This window comes from Neolamprologus multifasciatus, chromosome 6 (genome assembly GCF_963576455.1).
Source record: "Neolamprologus multifasciatus chromosome 6, fNeoMul1.2, whole genome shotgun sequence".
Lineage (NCBI taxonomy): Eukaryota > Metazoa > Chordata > Actinopteri > Cichliformes > Cichlidae > Neolamprologus > Neolamprologus multifasciatus.
The window spans coordinates 21,125,261-21,145,185 of NC_140444.1; the positions used below are offsets into that span (position 1 = coordinate 21,125,261).

General features: G+C 37.1%; 1 protein-coding gene and 1 long non-coding RNA gene across 2 annotated transcripts in view; both read left to right on the forward strand.

The window, feature by feature from the left end:
* On the forward strand, nucleotides 1-19,753 carry LOC146516927 (uncharacterized). Its single transcript, XR_014874381.1, has 2 exons — nucleotides 1-3,014; nucleotides 3,248-19,753. It is a non-coding gene; the product is annotated as an uncharacterized LOC146516927 (long non-coding RNA).
* The window catches only part of ctnna2 (catenin (cadherin-associated protein), alpha 2), a 331,385-nt gene that overhangs the window by 34,712 nt on the left and 276,748 nt on the right, over nucleotides 1-19,925 (forward strand). The window lies entirely within an intron of this gene.

A 19,925-nucleotide genomic window follows, 5' to 3' on the forward strand; every position in this document is an offset into this window, starting at 1 on the left:
AAATCTATGACATAAACATAACAAACGGTTTTTACTTACCAGCCATAGCCAGAGCAAAGTCATACTTTTGATAATCCACTCATTTGTTTACAGTAAATAATGTTTGGAGAATTTCTGAAGTCTAATGGTGTCAATATTAATGAACAAGTAAACAAGCTATAATTGTTACAGTTCAGTATCAGAGCAGCAATTACTTTCTGGTTGCACCTTGGCTGGATCACTTGTTACAAGGTTGTTAAACTGTATTGGTTTACAGCCAGGGACTTTGGCTCATCGCAAATGACTTTGCCTTCTAAGCTGAACAGATGGCTGAAGCAGACTTTGATCACGTTGGCTTATTCTGACAGAGTTTCTGACTAGAATTGAATATTGTTTCTATTTAGTAGATTCACTTTCAGGTTCTTGTTTTGTCTATTATAGTATTATATTATATTATAGTACAGAGATCCCTTGCTATAACGCGGTTCACCTTTTGCGGTCTCGCTGTTTCACTGATATTTTTTTTTAACAGCGCTTTTGTGTTCTGCGCCTTGACTGGCTGTAGACCATTGTCAATCAATCTCATGCTGTGTCTCCTTTACAGTACAGAATGCGTTCAGCTTGTCAAATTTACATAAATCTTCGATTGCTAGCAGTGTGACTCTGAAGTGCTGCACTGTATGTTTGTAAGTTTTCTCCTCAACAAACACAACTGTGTCGACAAAATGCGGTAGCACCCAAAGGCAGAGGAATATGCTAACCATCGCACAAAAAGTTGAACTTCTAGACATGCTAAAGGAAGGTATTTTTCAGAGCATATGGCACAACTGAATTGATAAAAAAACAAAATATTAACCATGTGCAACCACTGATACATAAGCAATAAGTAATTATGAAAGCAATGAATATAAGAAACTCCACATGGAAAATATTTACCTGTAGGAAATTGGAAAGGTTAGTGACCAGGGAAACATTAGTCAAAACATAGTTGTAGCTATGTTTAGCAGGTAAACAACAAGTCACTGTACCACTAATTCTAACGTTCAGTTTAAGGAAGAGGAGCCAAATGTAAACCAAAGAGCAGACAAGTTGGTTTACAAGACAAGAAAAGGAAAAAAAAAGATAGTATTTAAGTATTTGCCATAACTTGTTGGGCTAGTGTTCTGGCTGAAGAAAAGGGACTGTAACCATAGATCACAAAGTTAAATCAGAAAATGAATACCACACACAATACTGTGGAACAGGAACAGACAGGTGACAAAAGAAAAGGAAAGAAAACACAGTGGAATAGTGAGAAAAGATAAACAAGGTAATGATGCAAGGGGAACACATTTTGCACCAGAAAAAAACAAACCAAAGTAAAGAAGAAAAAAAAACAAAAGAATTTTTTTTTATGGTCTTTGGTACCCCCCCACACCCAAACAAACAAACAAACAAACAAACAAACAAAAAACCTTAGTTTGATTGTCCTCTGCTAAAGAACAAGAAAATGAGTTGTATATTGGAATTATTTTCTATGGTCAGGTGAGATGAAGATAAATCTCTCTGTATAAGATTTGATCCAGCATACTTGCTGTGAACCTGGCCAGAACTGCGACATTGTTGCATAGTTCTGACAGTGAAGCATTGAGGTGAGAATGCAGCAGTACAAGGCTGCGTGAATGCCAAAAGCTTTTGTGGAGATAGCACTTTGAATTCCTATGGCTATACCGAAAATATGGGTAACAATGTCAGAAACTCAACAGAACAGGAATATTTCAGTATAACAATCCCAAAACACTGTCAAAAGACTCGCTACAGAAGAGGGAAAAAAAACAAGTGAAAACCACAACCTCGCTATGTGTGTTGCCTGGAATAGAAGAACTTTTGGGTGTTTTAAAGAGGTAGAGCATCATAACCCCTCCAGCTACAAGCTGCTGAAGAAATCATCTTTTTTTCCAGAAAATGTATGCAACACTACGATCCTTCATGCTGAGGAGGATTCACTCCTCCTTAGTACAGAGGGTTTTATCGGAAACATTTCGTCTGACTTCTAGCATGTGTTAAATATGGTTTAAAGGCTCAAACCTTGGATGAACAATAAGCAGAACAAAATGTGTATGTGTTATAGTGATTAATGCTTTTTAAATTGGTTCAAGCACATGAATATGGCATGAACTGCTGTTTCCTTCAGAATCAATACCAAAGACAAGAACATCCTTGGTGATTGTACTTGTGTGATCACCAATTGTAAAATACAAAATAGTAATATGTTCAACTCCAGATTCACTTGACCATTTCAAATAGATTACTGACTAATAAGAGTATGTTAGAGACACACCAATTCCAATTTAAATTTAAGAACTATACCTGGAAGTATAAACAGAAAAACTTTTCTTGAAGGCAATGATTATTTTCATAATAAAAGTAATTCATTATAGTCATTATAGCTGTAAAGTGCTTTATAGCTTAAAGTGAAAATAAAGTGGTCTATTATTATTGGTACAAATATTTAACTGTAAATGAGTACAAATGTTGTACTTATTTAAATCTTTTTAAACAAAAGCAAATTTATATAACAATACAAATGTGAGGTTCCTACATCATTATTCAGTATGTTTATAAAGTTACCAAATAAGATGACATCAATCCTTTTCACTTTTTCACTTATCTCCATAATTTTCCTCACAACTGCTATTTTCTTTTGCTCATACCGAGGCTGCTGGCTTGCAACTGGCTCTGATGAGCTTTAGCTTTAGCCACTTTGCCTTTGTTAGCGTTATTAATGTCATGGTCCTGGGCCATGTTGGCCCAGTATTCTTAGTTTTTGTGTGTTTTGTCTTTTGTTCTCTATTTATGCCTTGGTTCCTAGGTTGTTTAGTTAAGATGTTCCTTATTTGGTTACCTCCTGTGTGCCCCTTTATGTATCTGTGAACCCTTGTTTCCCCTCCTTGTGTTTTATTCCACGTTTTCCGTTATGTCCGTGCTCTCTCTTCCTGTCTGAACCTCTGTGTACTTCCTGTTTTACTTGACAGTCTCTCGTCAGTATACGTCATGTTGTGTTCACCCCTGCCCTGTCTCGTTACAATTATCTGTTTTAGCTGTGTTCCCCATGTGCTCCCACTTCCCTCGTTTACCCTCTGTGCATTTATGTCCACATCTCCCTCAGTTCAGTGTCGCGTTCTCCCTGATGACTGTGTGCCCCTCCGTGTGTTTCCTCGTGAGTCAGTTCCTTAGTACTTCCCATTTTAGTTTCATATTATTTTGTATCGCCTTTATCCTCTGTCAGCAATAAAGCTGTATTTTGAGTTCAGTCCTGTTTTCCCGTGAGTTTGCGTTTGGGTCCTCTCCTGCCTGCACACAGCCTGATCATGACAATTAAAATATCCATGTTTAAGTCATTGAAGGTTATTTAAGTTTCTCATTAGGTTTCTTTGCACACATTGAAAAGTTCCATGCTAACAACATGTTAGCATATGGCTGTGAGTGTGCACAGATCTATTTGCATTGCTGTTTTGCTCATGCATGAAGCGGACTGGCTCATTATCAGACATGTTGGAGGCTGACCATCCAGTCACAGGTCCAGGCCTAATCATCTGATTTTGGTTCCTGGACATTTAGTGCATCTCTAGAATTTGTATTATTTATTTCCACTCTGAGTGGTTATCAGTGCAATCAGCCCACTTGTGATTTAGGGAAGGTAATGGCTCATAGCCAAAACACATTTGTCTTGCCCAACAATAAATATTATAATTACAAATTCATTATCATCAAATGTATCAGCAGCCTTGACCAAAGATCCAAGCTTCTTTGCTTGGCTGCACTGTAAGGCTGCACGATTTTGCATAAAATGAGAATCACAATTTTTTTTGCTTAGAATTGAGATCACGATTCTCTCACGATTTTCTTTTCCAATATAAATATTTATTGCGCTTATTAACTGCACATCAACTTCGTAACAGTTGAGACTGAACATAAAAACAATAAATAAACAAAAACAATAAATGTCTCACATTTTGTCGTTGCTGCAAAATGTTCTACTGCTTGTAATTCTGTCTCCACCGTTGCTCGACACTGCGTGTATATAGCAGGTAGTGCAACATTTTTAAAATAGTTGCGGGACGGCACTGTGTAGCGTTTGTCTAGGGTGTTGATCATTTTCCTAAATTTTCAACAGTGTTGATGGGAGCCATATCTTTGGTCAGGTGATAAGTAATAGCCTCCGTAATTTCTTTGTGCCTGCGGGAGTTCGATGGGTATGGGGAAGCGCTGTATAAGGTTCCCGTTGTTGATGTTTGGGTGGTTGACCGGGACGGATTTTCTCCTGTCACTTTCTTGGCCTTTACAGCTTTGTCATCTCTCACATGCTTTTTTTCATCTTTTATTTATTTATTTATTTTTGTTTTTTGTTTTGTTTTTTTTAAATCGTTGTCATTTCGAAAGGAGATCGCACATAAGTATAAAATGAGATCGCGATTTTCTAACGATTAATTGTGCAGCCCTACTGCACTGTGCTTTGTACTTTTAACCAAGCCCCTTTCCTCTAATGAATGGTCTCTGCAATGTTATGACAGCTTAGATCTTTTCTTTGAATCTTATTCCTTTTGTCAGCTTTTGCTGGGGCTGTATTTCATTTGCTCCTCCTGCGGACCACTATGGTTGTTTTTTTTTGTGTGTCTTGTGTCAACATTTGTTAAGACTACTACTTTCTCTTTCTCAAATTATTGTTTATTATTGTTCTATTTGGTTGTTGTGTAAGATTTCTTTGTTTTTTGCTGAAGGATATTATATTTTGCAGGCACAACTATACAATGCATTTTCACATGTTTCAGTGAGTTTTTTCAGAAATCAACAATGCATTTTCAAGAGGCTTATTCACAGAAATCCTAAAATTACAAATCCTAAAAATACAGAATCCCACTGAGTCTGTTCCAGCAGGCATACTTTCTTTCCCCCAAGATGGCCTAATAAAGTTGCCTTATTGCAGGGCCGACCCACTGGCAGTTGTGGATATTGGATCTGTGAAGGTTAAAATTTCTTCACAGGCTGGGGCTCAGTTTGTTTACTGTTTGGTTCTCCAGAGAATGTTTCAAGTATTGATTTTATACTTTTGCCAGCTTTATCTGTTACAACCGCACTACATAGCCCTTTCTTCTCCTATGTCCAACCTTTACTGTTTGCTATTGTAAGCAAAAGATTACTATATTGTCTAGGTTTATCTGAACTTTGAGCTTTTCTGTCAAGCCATTTTAAAATCCTTCTGTCTGACTTAAAAGTGGGACCAGGTCTCAAAGGATGCCTTCCTCTTCCTCTTATGAGGCTTTACACTAAAGTCCAAAGTCCTCAACAAGTCATGATGCATATAGGTGACGTTTTCTTACTATTTGTTCCCTCTTTTAGTGGCCAGGGGAAAAACGGAAATCTTCAGAAAAATAAGTGAACAGTTGAAAGTTTTCAATCAGCTTTGAAAAACTCTGCATGATACATATGAAAAGTGATGAAAGCAAGAGTCTATTTGAAATAGGCCAGATCATTGGTATTAAAGTACAGATGGTGTTTCAACAATGTTCTGCTGAAATCAAACAAACATGGGATTTTTTTTGAATTTGGTCAGGTGACTTGAAGTGAAGCTTGTTGTCTTGTTTGCTGTTAGAGCCTGACCAGTATAGGATTTTTAAGACTGTTACGGATATTTGGTGATTTAGATATGTGCTATCTGTTTGCACATATGAAACATAAACATAACAGTTGTTATACATAGTTATTTATGATTCCTTATTAAGATAATATGACAGTGTAATATGAATATTGTTTTATTATTACAAGAACTTGGATGGATTACGCACTTCGACTCTGTCCAAGTCTGCTGGAATCAGCGGGTTGTTGTGCTTGTGCCATTCCAAACACATGTTGCCAAAAGGGAAGACGTAGACTATGCAACATCATCAGTTAAAACGTAATGAAAGTGTGCTGTGTCTGCGGGTTGTTTTTTTTTTTTTGTTTTTTTTCCATTTTGTAAATTATTATATACAGATACTGATACATTGGCAAATAACTAATATTGGCAGATATGATGTTTGGTAACATCTTAGTTTAATGACCAAAGTGTATATATTTCTGTTACCTAACTCCTCCAAGAAGCATTTTTCAGTCTGGATGGGACTTACTATATAAACTACTTGGGGTACTAAGATTATCACGGGTCATGGAAATTTTCTTGCATATTTGTAAATAAATGTTCACCTAAAAGTGATGCCAATAGTGCCTTTAATTGATTACTTTGTTCTAAATAATAAATATTTATCTTGTAAAGGAGGCCAGTATGTATATATTTTTATTACCCATTTGTTTTGCCATCTTATGATATACAGTGATATACTGAACATAAAAGGCGTAGTATAATGAATTAACATACATGTCTGTTTTTTCAGTGAAGTGAACAAAGTCCTGTAGCCCTTGAAAGCAAAATCACCTATAGGGTGTTTTTTTGCTACTTAAAAAAAATGCGGAGAACTACCCTGCAGTAAAACGAGTTTCTTCAGGGCTCTGATGTTCATATCAATGTCAAACCAAAAAAGCCTTTGACAGGGTAGTAAAAGTATTGAATAGGATCAGTGCAACCATGCCTCCATTTTCTAATCCACTAAAATAACCTTGAAGATGACATGAAGTGCCACATATTGAGTAAAAATTAATCTGTAGCCTATTCATCTGCAAATCCTGAGCATCCTGCAGTCACATTGGTGCTGGGCGTCATTGTTTTATTTTTCCTGACACGGCTAAATTTGTGCCTTACCTGCACCAAAAACCCCAAACTAAAAACAGAAGAAAAGGTAAATTCCATATAGAATAATATTATTAGCATTAATAATGTTTTTGTATTGTTTCTTATGTTTCATGCAATGAAAGGGAGACGATAACTGTATATGCAGAAGCACAGCGAGTCTTTTTAAGCCTGAGTTATTGCTGACCATCAAACCTTACCATCCTTCTGCTTTTCTCTGCCTATAAACTTTATGGGATTTGGCTTTATTTGTTTTAAAAGGATTACATTAAAATTAATAATGTACCACCATTGCTGTTTGCCTGGAAGAAAACCCAGACCTGCATTTTGAACTGGCAGCGTCTCTCTAGTTTTCTGGCATCAAATATCTGAACTTTCCAAATGACTATGTAATTTCCAGCCGGCCTGAGGTTACAGTAAGTTGTCTGCAGGTAGGAAGTATTGAAAATTTGATTTGCTGGTTTCAATTTAGTGTTGCGTTTTGTGTATTATTATTTTTCCAACATCTGTCAGTCACATCCTATGCTTCTCTTATGCATGGTCATCTAAATGACAGGTAGGTAATTGCTTACTGTTACTAGGACAGAAAGCTGATGAGTTTTAACATGAAGTGATCATTATTAAATCTTAAATGATGTGTCTTCTGACATAGTTATTTGTTTTTGCTGATTTATATTTAGCTGTTTTTTGCTTCAGTGACAACCTAGGTTAATCTAAAATGCTTCATTCTGATTGTGTGAATTTAGTAAGATGATAGATATTAATTTAGCCAACATATGAACTCAGTTGATGACTCTGACATTTTCCTTTGACTTACTTAGAAAAATCATAGAAAAAAGAGTTTGTGTCAGTGGGTGTGAATGGGTGAATGAGGCAAGATTTATAAAGCGCTTTGAGTGCTCTGGTAGAGTAGAAAAGCGCTATATAAAAACAAGTCCATTTACCTTTTTGAAATGATCGATATTACAGTTCACATTATTCATCATTTATTCATCTTGTGTGCAGCAACAGTAAAAAGATCATACTCTGGTAAAATCCATTCTCCACACAACCAGGGGAATAAGCACAATAGCTAACTATGGTAGTTCATCTTTTCTGCAATTGCACTGGAAGTGTGAAACATTTTGGGATACAAACCAGACACTGTGATTGTTTTTCTTGTCAATTTGGATGATTCAGTGTGTGATGGAATAAAAGGTTGCCTCGGGAGGATAGACAAACAGGCTCACACTGACATTGCTGTAGATAGCAGCCTCATTTATCAAGACCAAGCCTCTCCCACCTCAGCAACAGTACTGGGCAAGTCCTAACTAATAAAACAGAAAGGCTTACTTTATCACTATGTATGAAAGCAGCATGCCTCTGATATAGTAAACATTTTTTATGCTGCAAGCGATGGCATTGGTTTTTTTTTCTTTTTGAAAAAAAAGAAATATACAAAATTGGCCTTGAGAAGCAGGTACAAGAAGTTAGGGTATTTTCATCTACTGCAATGCCAAACTTTAAGCATCCTGGAAGGGGAACATGGGAGTCAAGAAGAGAAACCAGCCAGAATAGTAAATAGGCTGTGTAAAGTGGAAAGGCTTTAATATACCCAGAGAAAATGATAGAAACTGTGAATTTTTAAACTGTAGCTTTACTTTGCTTTATTCACAGCCTGACTGTGAATATTTTCCTGAAGTGCTGTTAGCCCTCTTCCTCTGTACATATCAATGAGAACCCCAGATGTAGTAATGTCTTCAGTCAAGACACAGTTGTTGATTCTTGAGGAAAGAAGGACTAATAGCCATTGATTATGCAGATACATTTACTTGGTCATAAAAAGATTAGAAATTATTTGTGTGACTGCTTGCTTTTAACTGTAAGGGAGCCCATGTTCATGAAAGGAAAGTACATTTCCTGTTCTTCGTCTTCATTATGAAGTCTTTCATACTGATCAGAACTGAATGGAGCATAAGACGTCTGGAATGACGTTAGTTGGTGCACTAAAAAAAGTGTTTTTAAAATGGCTGATACTATTCATAACTGCTCTTGCATAATAATGTGTTTGTCATTTGATAAGGTGAATAAGTAACAAAATAAATTCAGTGGTTTGTAGGAGATCTTTTGTGCTAGGCAGTAAATTTCGGGGGCTATAAAGAGTAGTATTGACTCCCTGTCAGTGAGAGTGTCCTTGCTGTGCAGTATATCTTGCTTCTTGTATTGCAGAGAAAGTAGACTTATACTTTAAGATATGTTTGCTGAGTCCAGGGTTGTAATTGTTTTGCAGCAGGAACCACTAATGAGATTAAAACTCTCCAACTCAAATACTGAGGTTACAAGTTGTTGTCTGTCAAATACTATATCATCAGAAAAAATACTGTTCTTCTCTTTGTCACAAACACACAACACATTGTACTCAATTCACTCACTTACATAAGTAAGTAATGCTTCTTTTGTTTGTTATGAGTTCATGAACCACTGACAGGACATCAAGGTATCTAATTTTTGAACAAAAAAGAGATGGACATATTTGGACCGTATTTTTAAGTTACCCACTGGACAACAAGTTTGTATTGCTTTCAGTCATCTACAGTAGTATATTCATGGAGATGTTTGGCTTGCTTTGGTAAGGATCAAAATGTAACATTATATGTAACGTTTTGTTATTACTCTTTAGGTGGCCAGTTGAAAACTGCATCCAGCTAATTTTGCTTTTTTGTTCTAATATAGCTTTTTTATTTTCTGTCCTCAGCTGGAGGTAAAACCACAAGAACACTTTTACCTCTTTAGAAATGTAGTTTTCCTTCCTTCAGATTGTTTTTTTTTCCTCATTCAAGATGAAACTGTAGTCTAAAGGGGTTTTGTTCTTCATTTTATGTCTAATTATAATTCAGTTAGATGCATTAGCTTTGAAGGTCTTTTGCACAGTTCAGTGCGTTCAGCCCGATTCTTGCTATTGTGATGTACATGCCAAATTAATTGGTCTTAGACTGATTAGCTTAATATAAAATTTATTAAAAAAATATTCAGCTGATCTAAACTCAGACAAAGCAGTTTAGACTTTGGGTATACATTCTGTGCGTTCCTCTGTTGTTAAGCTTAACATAATAATGACATGAGTACCATTTGTACATGACAAAAGTGGATTTACTACCTGGTGTCGCCTCCCTAATTCCATCTTTTAGATGGATTTTCCATTATTGGGATATATGATGACTGATGTGACATTCTGCCTTAATGTGGTGTATTGGAGAGCCTCTCTGCTGTGCGGTCTGTCCAGTTTGCCAGATCACAGAGAGCTACTTAGCCAGCTCCTGGTTATGGTTTCTTCCTATAGTGGTCTCTGACTCCCTAGTTTATTTTTGTTACTCTAATATGGATCAAATCAGGGTGACTAATCATGCTTGGGTTACACAGGAAAAAAATGCAAATAAGTGTTGATTGCTTTTGGTGTTCTTATGGTGTTATTAAGTTGAAAGATCCTTTTCCTTGGCATATTAACTCCACAGCCTGGTAATAGGCTAAGGAAGAGCCTTAATTGCTGTCAGCAGTTGATGCTTTAATCACCTTTGTTTTTGTATGTCATCCAAGCCTAACATTTGGCTGCAAGTTACGGTTGGCACCTGACACACATAGACACACTCTCTAGTCAAGGGGCTTAACATAAAGGGAGGGGAGACGACGGCGGCGAAGGGATTAAGGCTTCATGCTGCATCACTGTCATAATCCATTAAGCTAGCGGAAAAGGAGGAAGCCTGGACCTCAAACAGACAATTTTCAGAGGCAAGAAGGGATGCTTTACTTCTTCTCAGAGTTTTAGAGTGAAACCACAGAACAGTCACTCTCAAAGTTGGGTAATTTGATCTAAGTTTGGAGAGTAGTCCTAACAGCAGTGTGGTAGGAAGTTGTAACACCTTACTTTTTCTGGCGGTAGAAACTTATTTATTTATTTTGTTTAGGAAAAAAAGAAAATCACTCTAAGAGGTGACGTTTTTGTATTATCCTAGAAACAAGTTTGATGTAGTCTTCTAAGTATTTGCTATTGGAAGACATCCACTTTAATTACCTGAGAAATACACATCTGTCAGATTACACACAAGCCATAGTCATGTGATATTACTCGTACTTCGAGTATTGCTGCTAAAATAGCTCTAGCACAACACTTTCGCATCATTTGTGAAAGCTTGGATTTAAGAAAGGAAGAAAACATTCTCTTCATCTGAGGCTCAGAAGTCATCCATTCTCTGTACTCTTTTTTTTAGATTTTTATTTCATTTTATTTTTTTTAAATTCGTTGTTTGAATTTGGATGACAGTATTTCGAAGAGGCTTTGAACACTGTAAGAGCCAGTGATGTTCAAAAGCCAGTCTGGAACCCCTGCTTCTTGGCATACTGCTCACTGAACTCCTGCCATGTTAGAGGAAGGAATCCTTAAATTATTTTGGTGCGGGGGATAGAAAGGACATCTGGATTATCAGTGACATCTTGTTATGGCCAAAGTATGGTTTAACAATGTCTTGACAGAAACATGTGAATAATAAGATTGCTGACAGTTCAGATTTGGTGTGGTATAGTAATGACCTAAACATGTTTTCAATAGACTAGTATTATAGATGTTAAAGTTAAAGGTTCTTTGTGTAATATTTACCAAATACCAAATACCAAACATTAGACTATTTTACTTCCAATTACTCTTTTGATATCTTGTAGTCTTGTTCAGCACATGCAACCACAATCTTAGCAAAGACCACTGACATGGCACTTTCCATATGGTGATCCTTCCTAGGATGGTTGTTCACAGAGTGCTGTAAGAAAGCACATTAATGGAAAGTTGACTTGATGTAAAGGTGTGGCATGAAAAGATATACAGGTAACAAGCTTGTAGAATGACTGGCAAGAACTTAGGAAAGCGTTTCAAGGAATGGTCTGAGGCTGGTGTCTGGAGATGAAGAGCGACCACATGCACATGTCTTCAGGAAAGGGACTTCAGTTGTCCCATTCCTAATATCAAGCCACTGCTTCTGTCGAGATAATGACAGAAACATTGTATCTGGGCTAAGGAGAAAAAGAACGGGTCAGTTTCCTAGTACTCTAAAGTCCTCTTTTCAGATGAAAGTAATTTTTTGAATTTCTTGTGGAACTCAGTCTGGAGGAAGAGTGGAAAGGCTCATAATTCAAGGTGTTTGAAGTCCAGTGTGAAGTTTCTGCAGTCTGTGATGACTTGGGGTACCATGTTATCTGCTGCTGTGTTGGTGGTGTTTTATCAAGTCCACAGTTAGGACACGATTTAAGAGCACTTCGACTTTCCATCTGGTGACAGAGTTTACACAGATGCCAATTTTCTTCACCATCAGGACTCGTTACCTGCTCACAAAGTCAAAACTCCTACCAGATTGTTTGCTGACCATGTTATTACAGTTCTTGATTGGCCTCCCAACTTGCCTGAACCCCACAAAGAATCAATGAGGTATTGTAAGAGGAAGATGAGAAATACCCGACCCAAAAATACAGACAAGCTGAAGGCTGTTGTCAAAGAGTGTTACAAGACCATCACTTCTATGTCACACTGTAATTTGTAGTCGGGGGTTTCCAACCAAATGCTGCTGTGTACAAATGAACATTGAAGAGTTTTAAATGTAATTTATGAGCTATAAGCCATAATCAAAATAATAATAAAGGCTTGAAATATTTGACTTTACGTGTATTGAATAGAGCCCTTATATGAAAGTGTGTACATTTCATATAAACAAGGGCAATTTCTCAAGTAGAAAATAGGACCATTGAAAACTGTACACATTATGTTCTGTGAATGTTATTTTTCAGCAAAGACATTGTGTCTCGACAGAGATGTTGCAGTTTTCTAAAAACTAGATTTTCCTCCCCTGTTGGGGTGAAATTTTAGAGCAAGATTTCCAATGAAATCTATCTAAAGCAAGGACCTAGTACAATTGTTTTATCTATTATCATCTTTAAAACTGTCGTATATCACTGTTAGCTTTGCTACTTTTATTATTTGGAAAACTGCAGGTGGTCAGTACATTAAGATATTTGCTATCCAGGCAGTGAACTCACAACAGTTTTAGTGTAGTGTTTGCATTCTGATGAAAAATCAAACCACTGGTGTTTCCTTCATATGTGGCTGTCAGACTCAAACAATTCTTCACCTGCCCGTGAGACAAAAATACACATGTGCGAAGGCATAGCACATTTTTAGCTGATGCCTTGAGAAAGGTGGTAATAGTAAGTAATGCTTCACCTGTATGATAAGAATGACAGCTGTGTCGTTATGCAGAGCGCCTCCTGTTAGCGTACGTCTTCTCATTACTTCTGCCATTGCCCGGGGGTCATTGCTGGATCTTGTGAAACAACACACTCATCTGTCTTTGGGCAGTATCTTCTGACACTTTACTATGTCAGCATATGGCTAGCCCCAGGGTCCTGAACAGCAGTTCTGCACAGATGCTGGTTGCCTCGTTGCCTCTCTGCTACTCTACCAGAGAAAATGCATCACATCAAAAAAAATTGCCTCAGAAACACAGCCCTTCTAGTTTAACTGTTGTTTTTACTGTTCTCTTACCACTATGCCCTGCAGTCAAGAGAAATCTCGGCTTTATTATTCTAAATATAGTGCCATATAGAGGTTTGAAATAGTATTTCTCAAAAATAAGATGTCTGTGTGATAAATACATACATTTTCATATCTGATAGAAATGATAAGTGGACGACAGGAATCTTTTTTGTATCTAATAGATGTCACAGAAATTTGGCCATCAAGGAAGCTGAAACTGAAACAGCTAAAGGGAATTCAGCCATTATTTATCTTATTACCTATATTTGTGCTTTTCTTACTTTGACGTGTGAGAAAGTCTTTATTAAAATCACATTTCTTTGAAAACTCTGCATTACAGGGTGTTATTAGGTTCATTTACTTATAGGTAGGTAAAAAAATCAATACAGTCACACATTTTGTATTTTTGTCCTCATGGTTGTCCATTGTAGTGTGAGTAAATTTGAATGAGAAGCACAGCTCTGCATGTTTTATGAGAGGACCCTTTGGTGGTTGAAGAAAAGCTTGTTGCTAGTTATGTAAGGCTGTCTCTTAAAATACTTATCTTTTTCTCCAAAGTAAAATCTGCAGGTCTGGGCCATCTATGCAAATGAGACTGCATGATTGCAAAAGTGTTTTACTTTCCACAGCTCACAATCTATCTCTGTCTACATTATGGTTAAGCACAGCTTATCTCTGTGAAGCATTTTTCTTTTTCTACATGATAGAAAAAAAAAAGGTTGACGGTTTTTAAACATGCACTTAACCATAAGATTAACCAAACATCCCCAGTGACATTTTTTCTTTTAGCTAAATTTCATTCAGCTTCAGCAGCCACAAAGTATTGATGCTGGTTCACTCTGCCTAGAGTTCATGTGATCTGTTTTTTGTGTCAAAGCTGTAATTTTCCTGATACTTATAGATATACTTTTCCATGTCAGAAGTGTTTATTCATTCTATGTGACAAAACTGTAGAAGTATGTGGGAGCAACAGGGGAAAGCCCAAGGTCAGTATGTCTTGTTTATGTTTGATAATTTGTGAATCAATTTGCTGCTAAATACACTCATGGTGTATCAATATAGTTCTGGAAAATTAGATGTTTTGTGAACCAACACAAACATGATTTTGCTTGTCCGGTACAGAGCCTGGACTGAAAAGAGAATGGCAATATGCCAGCCTATGTTGTTTGCGTCTGTGATAATGAGCCCACAGGGGTCAATAATCCGAGATTCTGGCTGGTAGTGGAGTTTGCACAGATGTGGCAGAAATGGGTGTCTGCTTTTTGGGGGTGATATTTCCTCAATAAGAAAGTATGTTTTTTTTACAATTTGTTTGTCTTTTATTTCTTGCATCCTCTTCCCTTATGACCTATAAACCTGGTTTACCTTGATAAAACAGGGTCTTATTATCGTAAGAAACAGACACCAAACAAGCCAATTTTCATGAATAACTGCTGAACAACTTTGGCCTCTACATTTTCTGTTATATATATTTTTTCAGCGTTAGTTGGTGTTACACTGCTTGAAGGTGGAGTTAGTCGTCGATATAGGTTATTACATGCACATGAGTGAACCTAGTAATTATAGTTATTATTTCTCCACATATTGTACAGAGAACTGAATCATTGGATGTGGCCCACGTACTCAAACTATATTAGTGTAGCTGTATGTGAATTCGTGCTCACCATCTGGCCAGTAAAAAAGGCCTGAGACAGTGTGGTAATGGTCTACATTTTTTTTCCACCATCATAATCTTCACTTTAAACACCTAAATATTATAGTGGACAATAAATAATTCCCTAAATAGCAGACAGAGAGTAATTCATCTACACAGTTGTTGCGTGTCTGATCTGTGTCTTTAAATTCCAGGTTCTCTCTCTTGATGACAAAGTCAGGGCACCTGTGGGCATATTTAAGTGGCCTCTGTAGCTCCCTCTCTCTTGCTTTTTACCCCTTTCACTTTCCTCATCCTTCACACAGGGTCCCTTTGTTACACTTTTATTTTATTTTATTGTTTTATGAATAAACTTAATTAGAATCTTAACCTGTCTTTTGTCCCAAATGTTTTGGCCCTCTGAGCTTTTTGTAGCAAATCTAAATAAGTTGACAGCTAATCTATTTTTCTGTGATCATAGTTTTCTTTCTGAGTCTGATTACTATATTTATCCAATACATTTAGTTTATACCTTGAGGAAACCTATAGTCTGTTGATTGAGCCAGTGGGAACACTAGTTAGATTTGTAGGACTTTCTGTGTAGCGAGCATACAGCCAGGCCAATTTGTGACTCATGACAGCACTGTTCACATAGTGTGTCCAGTTTTCATTCTTCTTGCATTCTTGTCATGATAACATGTTCACCTGAACCTTTTTTCTTAATAAAATTGCTTTTCATTAAACTTACTACGTTGCAATCTGTAGGTTTATTGACACTTTACATAGTCTATAAGATACAGTAACCCCAAGAAACATGGAAATGAAACTCGACCTTCAGTGTATTGATCCTTTAAGACTCCAAGCCCATGTTATATTCATTTAGTACATTGTAGAAATGACTCAATTATTTAGCAGCTTCTAAAATTGAAGCGGCAGATCTTTATAATATCAGCAGGCTTAATAAAATATGGAACTGCGGTGACAACACTAAGCCTAGTTTAGGTTGTTACTATTTTGGACAGGGATCCTATTAATAGCTTCACGTTCACAGGGCTTTAAATAGCGGGTAATGAGCATGCTATGCTGCTAAAATGGGTAAATACATGTAGCTTACTTGCGATAAGAAAAAAATAAGATCTGTTTGTGAAGTTTCATCATTAGATTAGTGCATGCTGCAGAGCAGTCATATGCAGTCGTTCTAAATCCTCTGATTATTTGTTTGAGTCTGCTGTGAAGAAGGCACAGATGCTGTCGATTCAGATGACTTCTGTTGTTAATCATCTCAACATGATATAAAATCCAAACTTTGTTGTACTGTAGTGATATTATTTTCACACACTCCTCGAAGCCCCCCTTTTCCCCCTGAGGATTGCTGCACTGATTCCTTTGACACTGATCCTTGTGACCGTACCCATACCATTTCAGAATGAGATTTAAAAAAGCTTTTATGTGGTTTGTCTTTGAAGTGAGCATCATTTTGGGTGGCACATATTTTGGCATTTGTTATGAAGATTATGCGCCTCAAGGGGTGTCATGCAAAGAAATGAACCCGAGTCAAATGGGGACTCACTGACATTTTCACTAAAGAATAGGGAAATCTACTAAACTTGCTTTCTTTTTTTCCTATAGAGGTAGTTGAGAGTGTGACAGTTAAAATGAATGCGCTGTTGCTGAAATGTTCTAATTGGCTAGCCTTGCACACAGATTTAAAACCCACTTTCTCCCACTCTTTGTTTTCCTTAGATTAGTTCCCAAAGGCCTAATCATGGGCTGTTTTGCACACTAGTTGAAATAATATTTTGAGATAGCTCTTTTGATCCAAGCATTTTCTTAGGCTTGCTAATAATTTCCAGTGCACTACACTCAGAGTATGTGGATGTAAGCTTTGACTCATTTTAGACCTGAATGCAAATGTGTTAACACATCAAATGCTCCACCTGAAAACTGCTTCTACCATTTACTGTCCCACTCAGTTTTGTTCTGTCAGCTACACATCACATTGTCCTGTCATTCCTCAGAATGAGTGAAGAAACAGCACTAATACAAAGATATCTGCAGTGAGAATGATAATGAAGGAGTAGGAGGATCAAACAGGGATTTGAGCTAAGGGGTTACTAATGAGGAAATATTATGGGGAGACTGAAAGCCTATTGCTCTCAAAGCAGAATGAATGAATGCTGTTCTTAGAGGTTCACCTTGGGGAATTAAATGTGCGAATCATTATCGCAGAAAATGCTTTTAATTCATTGGCTCTGCTGTTCTACTGAATCATGTTTTCCTGCACTTATTTGTTCAGTTCTGTGAGTGTTCACGCCTGCAAGTTAGAACCACCAAATATGTTCTTGGAGTATAAAGATTTGGTACAAATATCACATATCAAGAGCAAACACTTGAAAGAATTCAAGTTCAAACCCGGCAGTTTTTAGGTGCATGAATATCTTTATTTGTCAGAAAATAAACCAGGAAGTAGAAAAATATTTGACAGCAATGCCATTTTTTATTTTTTTTAATTCATACATTTTTTCCTTCTTATTCATTGTTATATGACACAGTTTCTCTCCAGCATTTGCGTTTAAGTATGCTGCCAAGAGACTTTAGAGGATATAGCTGCAAGAGCACATGTTGGGGTTAAGAATGTCAGAGCTTGACACCATTGCAGTGTGACACTTCCTGCTAACATTCTTCCTCTTTGCCATATATTACCTATTCAGGTACCAATATTAATGCTGGCTAATCCTTCTCGCCTTGCACTTCAGGACTTGTTAACTTCAAAAGATATTTTAAATAACACAGTATAACACCAGCTAAGCAAAGTCCTCGGTGACAAGGTATTCAGCCTTGCTGAATTTTAGAGCTGTAAAGCCGCCTCTCTGCCTATTCATTCGGTTTGACTCTGTAGTTTGTGTCTGAATGGATGTTCAGCTTCCTGGTGATTAAGCGATCAGTAGTGTGTATTGTTCCTGCAGCCAAACACTTGGTGGTCAGCTAGTGTGTAATATGTGGCTTTAGGTCATCACAGCAGCTACACACGTTTTAGTACAGTCACAGTGAGGCGACTAAGTTGTATGCTTAGAAAAATGTAGAAGGCCCCATCTTGCTTTTGTCCCCTGGGCTTTTGGACACATTATGCTCTTTACACATGTCTATATATGGTCTTGTAAAAATCTTTTAACATAGAACCTTGAGTACTGTATATCAGTTACTATATAACACGATAAAGGTTAAAATAATCTCTCTGGATATGTGTACAGGACCTTACATGTGTAGTTGGCTATTACGCACGCACACATGCACACGCCCTTCTGTAGTGTTCAGTGGTTAAATCATCACTCATCCTTTGGATGCGAGTCTTAGAGGTTGAAGGCGGAAAATTGAATGGCTACGCAGAGTCAAGGAGATTTACTACTGACAGACGAGTCCACTGGTCAGTCTCTGCAGAGGAGTGGCCACATGGCATTTAAAACTATTGATCAGCAATAAAACTGGAACAAAAGACACAGCAACTCTTTATAACTAAAAGGAGGCATAAACCTCAGGACTTCTGCAGCATAACTATGATTATAAGTCTTTTTTTTCCTTTTGGATATTTAAAGGATAAATTATTTCTGTTACTTTGGAGTTAAAATTGTTAAAGTTTCATGAAAAAGCATAGGTAAAAACTGAACCAACATAAAATTGAGAGTGCAAGTTTTTTTTTGTGTCTACTTGGGTATGGCCAGGAAATTTGGTTTTGGTTTTGTTCTAAGCTTGTTTCTTTCTTGCTCAGTGTCCGGGTCTTGATGTTATCACCCCTGTGTTCATCTTTCTTTTTTCCCTAATCACTTTTTAGTTACATCTTATTACTGGCAAAACAATTCCATGAGCGCCTGCGTTTTATGAATTGTATGTTCAGCTGAAATTTGTTGAAGATGACTCAATCCTTGTTGATCTTCTCGTGGTATCACAGATAAAGCTGTGTATCCATACAGCTCAGGTATACACAGATCCATCGCTAGTTTACTGGCTGTTTCCAGGGTTGTGTTCTTGTGGGTTAGCAATAACTATAAATCAGACACATTTTTAATTAAATTAAATTCAAGTCAAGTCAGATGACTCTCCTATGAGCAAGCACTTGGCAACAGTGGGAAGAAAAAAATCCCTTTTAACAGGAAGAATCCTCTAGCAGAACCAGGCTGGCATGACCAGTTGGGGGTGAGGGAAGGGAGACAAGACAAAAAACACAATGTGGAAGCGAGCCAGAGATTAATAATAACTAATGCTTAAATGCAAAGTGGTGAATAAACCCAGAAAGCGTGAAAGAAACCCTCATGGACACCAATGTCTATGAGGGTCTCGTAAAAGTACCACAGTTTAAGAAAACCTCGACCTTTTATACTTCACATTTTTCATTTATATGAAAAATGTGAAGTATTTATATATTGTGCTCAGCTCGCACTAGACATTTGTTGTAAGCAGAAGAACTTTATTTCATACATGCCAGTAAATAAATGGGATCTGACATATTGTGTTTACATCTGGCCGCTGGAGAACCACATAATGTAAAATAGCATGTTGCAGAATCACCATCTGTGTGGAGGGCCCCTGTGGTTCAGCACATAACAACATAATGAAACAAAGCGCTCAGTGTGTCTCTCTTCACCCTCAGGAAGTGTTCAGACAGAGATTTTAATTCTTTCCTCATTCGGAAGCACTAAACCAAATGAGAGTCTCCCTGCTTAGTTGGTTAAGAATAAATATTTTTACATTGGTGCATCATCTGTGCAGAATGACTATGCCTTTTTTTTTTTTTACATACCACCAATGATGCCATAATTTCTGATCATTTAATTCTAAATCTACTGATTAGACATCTATATTTAGGCTTTCATGCGATTACTAATGTTATGCTGGTTAATACTTTTATGCGCTTAGCGAAAGCCAATTTTAAAATTGGCTTAAGTAAAACTGACAAGTTGGTTCAATGACACGTGCTCTTGCAAGTCGCTGCCTCCTGTCGTTTT